Genomic DNA, 9407 nt, shown 5'->3' with positions numbered 1-9407 from the left:
ATAGAATAAGACATGGGTTTCAGGTTTCAGTTTCCAGGATGGTCAGATTCAGCTGAGTCTTCTCTCCATCGCCACCTGTCAGAGACATAGATATGATCAATGTTCATGTTCCTGAGGTTATCCACCTGTTGGTGTCATCTGTCTGTCTGACATCATGGTGTTCTATGGATTTGTGTACAGTAATATATGTGTTGGACAGAGTCATGTCATCAGTTATGTTAAAGATATCTACGTATTCTTACCTAGTTGGAAGTCCTCCATTAAAATTCAGCAAGTTGCTGGAGAAAGGTGGTGACCCGAGAACTGATGCTTGCCACTTTTCTCTTGACAACACGTCCTGTCTTGCGGCTCGTACCTAGTTTGGCAGGGCATTTTGTACCCACATCTGGGTTGATCCTCACAAAGAATCTTTTAACAGAAAAAAGGCTGCTTTAATTTTAAAAAATTAAGGCATACAGTACAGCATCACCTATATCAGAGGCCTTAAACTGGTTCCAGAAAGGGCTGTGTGACTGCAGGCTTTCATTCCAACCAAGCAGGAGCACAACAGACTCCACTCATCTCATCAAGTCTTCAGGTTAAGACTGGACTCACTTGATCAGGTGAGTGGAGTCTGATGTGATCCTGTTTGGTTGGAATGAAAGCCTGCAGCCAAATGGCCCTTTCTAGAACCAGTTTGACACCCTTGACCTTTATGTTTTTTTCCCACTGTAGTCAAGCTGTCATGCACTAGATTTCATTCTTAAATGGTTGATGGTGCTAAGTACATACCTCTGTATCATCTCCATCGTGGTGGATGCTGACTCTTGATACTCCAGGTTGAAGACGTAGTATGATGCAAAGAAGACAGCAAGGGCGCTGGCAAAGTCATGCAGCTGCTCAGGCTCAAAGAATACCTTGCCCTCCATACTGACCATCCACCGGGTTGCAGACACCAAATCATTTCCTAAAACAGACAATGTGCTCACCATTACAAATAATGTTTCCACACAGGTGCTGGATCAGTCCACAGACAACAAGCCTGAGACTGTAAAAAATAGGATCCACACAGTCTGCTGCTGTTTCTCTTATTTATTATATGATGAAAATTATTATAGATTACAGGAAAAAAAACAGCCCAATGTTTCAGCCTTAAGGCCTGTGCTGAAACATACGGCTGTTTTTCCTGTTGGTTATCAGGTAGAAAAAAGAAGAGAAACAGAAGCCAACTGTGTGCAGATCCTGTTTTTGTACAACCTAAAACAGGTTAACTGTTGTAGGAAAAATATAGAATACCACAATAATTACATAGATTTCTACAAAAATATTACAATATGGTAAAAAAAAATATTTACTTACCAAGCACTATTACCCTTGGTGTGGTGGGTAAGGTCATCTCTCTTTCAACAGACATCTTAGTGGATAATGCCTTTAAAACACAGAAGATAGCAATTTGAATGATAACCTAAATAATTTAAACACTTCTCCTTCAAGATATGTGTTTTATGTTGATAGTGCATGTGTAAAATTTAAAAGATAATTACATCAGCCAAGATGAAGATTGAGTCCTCTTTTTCTTGGAAGTACTTCATCAGTAGAAGGATGACTGTTGTGGCGATCTGGTTTTGATTCAACTCTGCGCTGTCACACTCCCGTAGTAGATGTTCAGTCTCCTTGCTCCACTTGAGTCTCTGGCTTTGAAAGAAGTTCCAAATTCTCCTTCCCTTCGTACGAAGAGCTTCACTGAGGCGTGGGTCCACCTCAATATCAGTGAGTGTGTGGAAGTGCATGCAGAGGCCTCTTTTAGTAAACAGAAATGGCCAATGCTCTTGAATCTCACATAAAGTGGGGGCAGGCCAAGAGTTAAGCATGTGTCGCTGGTAAGTGTAAGTCAATGACATAAATTCATTAACATCTGTTGTCTCAATAGCTTGAGGACCTGCTGATCTGAAGACAGTTGACATAATCTGTCTTTTTGTCTCTAAGGTTTCAGCTGTTTCTCCTTCTGGTAGAGTTGTGGGTTACCAGTTGATGCAACCATAGCTATCAAGTTCAGATCTCCCTCTTTTGATGGCAGGATCACCGTTTTCACTTGTAGACCTTTTCCTTGGCTGTCGGATTCTGCTGCTGACATTGTCTCTGTTTACATGTTCAACTCTCGTCTTAAGCTGTTTCAGTAGGGAATAATAACCACAGCCTAACTGCTCACCTTCTGCAGTCTTATCTGCAAAGGTAGCGGGATACTTAGATACAATAGCTCTAGCTACCTCTGCACAAGCAGCTCTATTGGGGTTGGAGCAGTGTACTCGCATTCCTTCTACAACAGTCCTAATCATTATTCTCCTGTCTTCTGGGTGAGCCATTCTGCCAGTTGCCATGGCTTGTGAGAGTCTTGTCGGCATCTTCTCCCACGGAACTAAGAAACTGCTGATCCAGGAGGCGTTGCTTGCATTTGGTTGTGTGGAAGGAAGAAGGCCTGATGCTTGTGGAGGATGGAGTGAATAACCCTGTAGTGACACAAGCACAGTTGGTGGACTGTCGGTTTCAGGTTCCGTTGAGGGGTTTGAAGAATTTGACTCCACTTGGTCATCTGTACACACAATCACAACAGAACAATTTCACATTAACTATGCACAGATTGAATATTTATTGAGTAGCGCTGAAGTTTATATGTGAAAGAAAATCAAGAGTGTTTGGAGAAATAATACCCATGACAATGAAAGATAGTTTTAAGATTTTTTTTCTTTTATGAACTATGAATTGATGTATGAAGTACGATTTCAAGATACCTCTAAAAATAACTTTTTCCAACTATTTTCAAGACATGTTTTCTACCATTAATTACACAAATACATTCTCACCTTTTCTGAATACTTGAATGAGTCTTTGACTTTGTATTGGCGTCAGGAAAGACTTGAGGTCGCCGGGCTCAACAAACAAGAGATCTTCTCTGTTTCTGACACCAATAATATCTCTTAGGTGTTCAATAAGTGTCCTTGTTGTCTCTTCATGCAGGTCAGGTAATGCCAAGTTAATTTCATGCTCTAGGCTGCCATCATCCATACCTGCAATGATTTAAGAGGATGATACTGAATGATGCAGAGATACAACAGTCAAGCCTGAAGTGTTGTACACTGGCAGAGGGTAGTAATCACACAAAGTGTCTGCTTGAACACATATGAATCTTTTTTCAGAATTGTGCAGGAAGTGAAGTCCAAGATCGACCAGTAACACAGACTGAAGAATATCCAAAACAAAGTGTACTTGTTTGTGACTAATGAGGATCACTGAGATTTTTCCAAAGATGTGGCCATGTTCATTGTGACCCATCGCAACAACAAGCCCTTTGCTGTACTTTGTTCCTCTATAAACTACTGCTGATACCTCTGACGTGGTTTCTTTTGTCAAGCCTGCTGTCCTAACAGACTCCTGAATAAGCCCATTGTACAACTGCTCATCATATTCATTAGTTTCACCAACTGCTTGAACTGCTGGGGCAAACAATGATCCACTGCTGAGGTACGCCTGAAGCAACTGGTGCCTTTCTGCCAGTGTTTTACAAAGGTGAACAAAGTTGTGCAGCTTTCGAGCACATTCTTTAAAATATGAATGTTTACTCTCAAACCTGAGAGTCCACAAACAAATAAGTGGCCCAAAGTGCAGTTAAAGGTCACTGTAGTGAAGCAAATAGTGATGCTTAGGCTTGAGTGGGTGATTAGGGAAGATTGTGTGTCTTAAATGGACATACTCTTGTTGTGGAAATTTCATATTATTCCCTTTACTATATTATGTCTACTGATCCCTCTCAGGGTAAACAGCTTGTTTAAGTTCTTGGTAATTGAGTTTAATACTGAGTAGCCTGTTGCTATCGTAAATGTGGATGCATTCTTTAGAACAGTTCGCTCTGACCTGTGTGACTTATCTGATACCAGCCAGGCGCCTCAGGATGACCCAGCCAGGCACTGGGGTTGTTTATGTGCTCACTAAACTGAAAAAGCTCATTAGGTTTGTTGAAGTGTCTAATCCTGTGTGAGGAACAGACAATCTCTTTGTTTGTATTTCATGATGTGCTGTGACGTGATCATTCTGCTTAAAAGATGCTGCATGCGTGTTTCTTATCAGATTCTGTTCAGATCTCTGTGCTGTCAGACCTCTGAACAGTCTCTCAGGAATTGCAATTCTATTCTTTCTATTTTTCCTATTCATTCTATTCTTTGTATTTTAATCCTTTGTTCAATAAACTTGTAATCATTTTTCACTTCAAAACCAGACTCCTCATTCCTTGACAGAGTAACTTTTTGCCTCAACAACCTGGTGTCAGAAGTGCTCCTGTGTGGTCAGTTTCGGGTTTTACGACGGGTGTCTGATCAACCTGAGCACGTCTCAGCTTTTGTTTTCTGGGGGACTCCTCGTGGATCTCCTTACTGGCCCGCCAGGATCTCGAACATCTTCCATCCTGTCAAGGAAGTCTGGTGAGTGAGAAATTACTCTAGGATTTTAATTTGCTCTCACGCACACACACATCTCTCCCTTTTTAGAAAAGTAGGAAGATGGGCAGCCGGGGGGTTTTGGGAGCTCCGCTTACTAGGAGCAGGCCTGGAAGTCTCATTAGGAGATCTGGGCAGGTTAAAATCCCTTCACAAGGGATTTTGGGAGCTCCGTAGGCTAGAAGCGGGCCTGAAGGTCTCATTAGGAGATCTGGGCAGGTAAAAATCCCTTCACAAGGGTGTGAGTGGGTCTCTCGCTGGAAAGCAGTGAGATAGGGCGGACGGATTAGCCGTTATTCCGTATTCTACAGAGACGTCTGTAGTCTAAGGTGTGGGAATATTCCTCCCCGTGCTTAAGTGTAAACATGGGTAATGTAGGCTCCAAAACACCGGCGACGCCCCGCGGTGAACTCTTTGAGTTCATGGAACGTAAGTATGGGAAGGTGTGTGTGGAAATGTGTGCGGAGTAGATCCAGAATGGTATTTTTCCAGCTGAAGGCTCTTTGAGCCCGGCAGCATTAAAAATAACCAAAGAAGGTTTAGATAAGATGAGGGACAAATTAAAGTCACAGAAACGGGTGAAGGTCTCAGATTGGGACCGCTTAGAAAACATCAGGCGGCTTTAACAAACTGGCTCGCAGAATGTGAGCGTCGACAAGAGAAATCAGAACGCCAAAGTTCTTTCAAAACTTACTGACCCTCCACAGACTGACCTGCACCGACCTGACCACAGCCATGATAAGCGAATGACAACCTCTGTTGCTGTGTCTCACTTTTCTCAGCTGAAAACTAACTCATTGTATCCTCTCTACCTGCATGTCCACCATCGGGCCCGAGCGGCCAGAACACCTCATTCCTGTGCCCAGACCTGACGATGCTGGGAGCGTCTCCGGATCCGGACTTGGATTGCCTACCCCCAGTCCCGCCACCTGCCCAAGGCCGAACCACAGCCCGATCCGCAGACCACAGAGGAAAAGAAAAAGTCCAAAGCCCCTCACAAAAGCAGCAGAACTTCCATTGTGACCCTGAGGAAAGATGGCCTGAACTCTGATTCCACCACTCACTCAGTGGCTGGTCCGACTGGGACCCATTCTGGTCTTCCGAACATGGACGGAGACCGAGGTCGCTGAAGATTGCGACCCAATTGCCCCTTTGACCTCTGGGCCAAAGTTTGCTGATGAGTTTCCTCTTTTCTGCTGCTGGAGCTGCTGAGGGGGGACAAAGAGCTGCACCTGGCTGCTATGACAATGTATTCAGCTCTGTCTGGTCCAAACCCAAACGGGGCCAGACGGCGTGACTTCCCACGTGGACGTGGGCGTGGTTCTCGAGGACGTGGCTGCCATCACGACGCATGTCATATCTGCGGACAGCTGGGACACTGGAAGGCTGAGTGTCCGCGTCGCCTGCAAAACGGGGGCCGGCAACGTGCCCCTTCAGATTGACTGGGGGGGTATGGCAGCCAAGGATGGATCACGGGGGACGCTCCACATCTCTGGGTGACGTAACTTACACACACAAAGTTTTGACCCAGTAAATGAAAGCTCTCCTCTCCTTTTCCTCCTGCTCTGCTGCCAGCACACAGACACCCAATGTAAAACAAACTACAGATAACACAACACACACACCCAGCTCCCACACACACACACACACACACACACCACACACACCCGCTGAAGGTCACAACACTGATGAACACGTGCAGTTTTTCCCTCGCTCTGTTGCAATGAAGAGACGCTTGCTGTTTCCTCTGACTTTGACAAAAATTAACCATGCTTATCTCTGTGCTCGAAAGCAGATGCATACCGACGAAGACGTATAGCAGCGAAAATACGCATTTAACGGCTGAGGCCTACAAGATTTTCCCAAACCTACAAGTCGAGGTGTCGGGTAAGACCGTTGAATTCATGGTAGACTCTGGTGCAACTAGATCAGTTGAGGGTTTCTGGGTTTCCTGTGCCGCTTCAGATGTCTGGTAATTTTGTGCATTCAATCTCTGCATTTGGGACCACCGTGAAAGAAATGGTTGACCGCACCCCTTGGGTGTAATTTACTCTTGGGATGTAAATTTAGACATTATTTCTGCTGTCTGAAGTTGGTCCGGTCAACCTTTTTGGTTTGAGATTTGATGTGTCGGTTAAACATTTGTCTCACATCTTCTCCTGATGGAGTGAAAGTTATGGCCAACCCTGACTCCGTCATCACAGCATGGACACACCCCCTGGGAAATCCTGTGTGCTATTGTTGGGAGTTCCCGAGCCAAATTTTTTCTGCAGCAGCTGACTGAGGTAAAAATCTTTCCCCCTCTGTCTCCAGCCCTGCTCAGAACTGTGTGTGCATTGCTAACATCTCACGGGAACCTGATGAGAGATTTGAAACACAATGGTTTAATCATTCTCCAGAAACTTTAAAGGTGTCATCTGTAAAGTGGAATGAGCACGTGGCTGCAGCTGTGCTCAGTCTGACAGAAGAACAGAAGGGATGCTTCCTGCTTCCTCATTCCATCCCGCATGCTCCTCCCTACAGCTATGTGAGTGAAACAGGGGTAATGCATGTATGTGAGCCGGCTGGTGTAAATGTGTGTGACTCTGAGTCTGTGTGGCTGCAGGGTGATGGATGGGTGTGACTGATGACGTCAGCGTGTTGTTGAGTGTGTGTGAGAAGGCCGAAGACTGGATTTCTATCCCTCTTGAACCTGCAGTGATGTTTTTCTTCTGCTGCGAATCCAGCTTGAAGGACACCCCCCTTTACTCCGTCTAACTGCTGACCCAGGATCTGATAAGATGGTTTCTCTCTCAGTCCTACAGCTGAAGCAGTGAGAGTGAGTAAAACCTTTTTCTGCCAGAGGGGTAAAGGCCCCCATACTGATCCTTATGTGCGTTTATGGAAATACTGAACAGCAGTTTTCCTGCTTGGTTCTGTGTGGTGATGTGAACTGCAACTTCCCTGATTTCCTGTCAACTTTAAGTGTGTGCGTAATTCGCACCAAAACTGCTTGTGTGTCTCTGGGTCCCGAATATTTTATTTTTACTCACAGCTGGGTTAAGTTAAGGTTTTGAATATCTTGGTACCTATAATTTATAATAAACCAGAAACAGCTTCCATTTTGCTCTTAAAAAGGCTGCATAATAACTTTGAGCCGTGGTCTCATGTGTGAACCATAACATGCTGCATTTAGGGGTTATTAGCAGCCACATCCAAATATACTGGAATCATTTTCTTTGGTATTGCTCTATCATTCATTGCTAAGTTAAAATGGATAACATGGCTCTTTGAGATCAAGGTCTCAAACATCTATAAAAAAAAATTGAAAATACGTGCTATTTTTACTTTAAAGAATAAACACTGAAGGCCTGATCTATATTTCAACCAAGCAAACTAAAGATCTGAAATCTGTCTAAAAACAAATAAATGAATCCCGGGCATTTTGAGAAAATGTTGATTAATAAATGGGAAAAAAAAAAAAAAAAAAAAAAAAAATTTAAAGTAAAGTTAAGGAGCTCCTCTTTTAACGGTCACCAGATGGAAATTAGTTAAAGTAAAAGAAGGGAAAGTTTAAAAACTATCTCCACAAACCTACGTTAATATAGATAAAATAGGGTTTTTTTGGTTGTTGTTGCTATTTGAAATAACATGAGAAGGTGCACCGTAAGAATTCATACAGAGATGTACCTGGAGAAAATACAAACTATTTCATAATAATCTGATATCCATGGATGTTTTAAAATGATTCTCTTGGAAAATAAAATAAAGAAATTGTAAAAGAACAAAAGAAAAAGCTGCTCGAGCAAAAACTTGGCTGATGATGGACACATAATTAAAAGCAATTTAACTTGATTTAATGTCCTTATCATCTCGGAGTTTATTAAATTGATTAAGAAAACTCCAGCAGACTTCATGTCTTTCCAAAACTATGTTATATTGGCCTTTATGGATCCTCCTACATGCAGGGAAAATCTACCTGCTCTGATTTGGCTTTTCTGCAGAATGAGTGACGTAACTGACAAAGTTCTGACTGACCTGAACGAACTGACGGACTTTACTCGACCTTTTCCTTCCAGCAGGATTTTCTCCAGGATGCTGCTCTGCTTCCACACAGGGATGGTTGCAGTGTTTCATAATGCTGCTACTCTGATGTTATTAACCAGAAACACCTTTATTTTCCTGATAAGCAGGACTGATGATGTGGATCTATCTACAGGAAAAGAAGTCTATACTAAATCTCTTTTGAATATGTGTGTGTACATTTTGAAAAATCAAACATGATTTTGACACTTATGACATTCTGGGATAAACTTTTACAGGAAGGATATTATCACCATGGATACGGGTGCATGTGCTGTTTTAGTTCATCTTATCATACTGCTGATGATGCTGCTTTCACAGGGGTGATACCGGAGCAGTGGCCTTCAGGATCCAGTCGTATAGTCTGGTCATTTCATAATAACTTGTTTTTTCTAGATTACAGGAACAAGCAGATGTTGTAATGGAAAATATCTGATGTGTTTATGTTGGTTATGTGCATGTATGACACTGTCCTGTGGTTTGAGGGAATGTTGATGTGGTTTAGAAAGTTTGTTTTGTCCACATCTTTCTCTCCTAATGCTGGTTGCTATGGCGACGCAGTTACCGTTCTAAAAACCGGACGGTAAGCTGGTTTTGGACGTGTCTCGGGCACCGTTACTCCTGTCTGTCTCACTCCGCCGTCTCTCGCTTGATGTCTCCCTTCTTCTCCTCCTCGCTCCCTCTCTCCTCTGCTCTCTGTTCCCCTCCCTTCACATCCTCTGCTTTGCATGCTGACGGCTCTCTACCTCCTCCTGACCTGCAGGAGGATGTGTAACCGGACAAGGTTGAACCTCAGTCCATTTCAGGTTCTCTCTAGCAGGCCTCCTGGTCTTGGAACTGAGCCGGCCCAACCTGGAATCGTCATTGGTGAGGATTTAG

The 9407-nt window shown here is 43.4% G+C and overlaps 1 pseudogene; it reads right to left on the bottom strand.

Moving 5' to 3' along the window:
- Positions 1-242: 242 nt before the first annotated feature.
- Positions 243-9407, bottom strand: part of LOC121645115 — a 44286-nt pseudogene continuing 35121 nt past the window's right edge.

Source organism: Melanotaenia boesemani, chromosome 8, assembly GCF_017639745.1.
Source record: "Melanotaenia boesemani isolate fMelBoe1 chromosome 8, fMelBoe1.pri, whole genome shotgun sequence".
NCBI classification, from domain to species: Eukaryota; Metazoa; Chordata; class Actinopteri; order Atheriniformes; family Melanotaeniidae; genus Melanotaenia; species Melanotaenia boesemani.
This window is presented reverse-complemented; position numbering and strand designations above follow the sequence as displayed.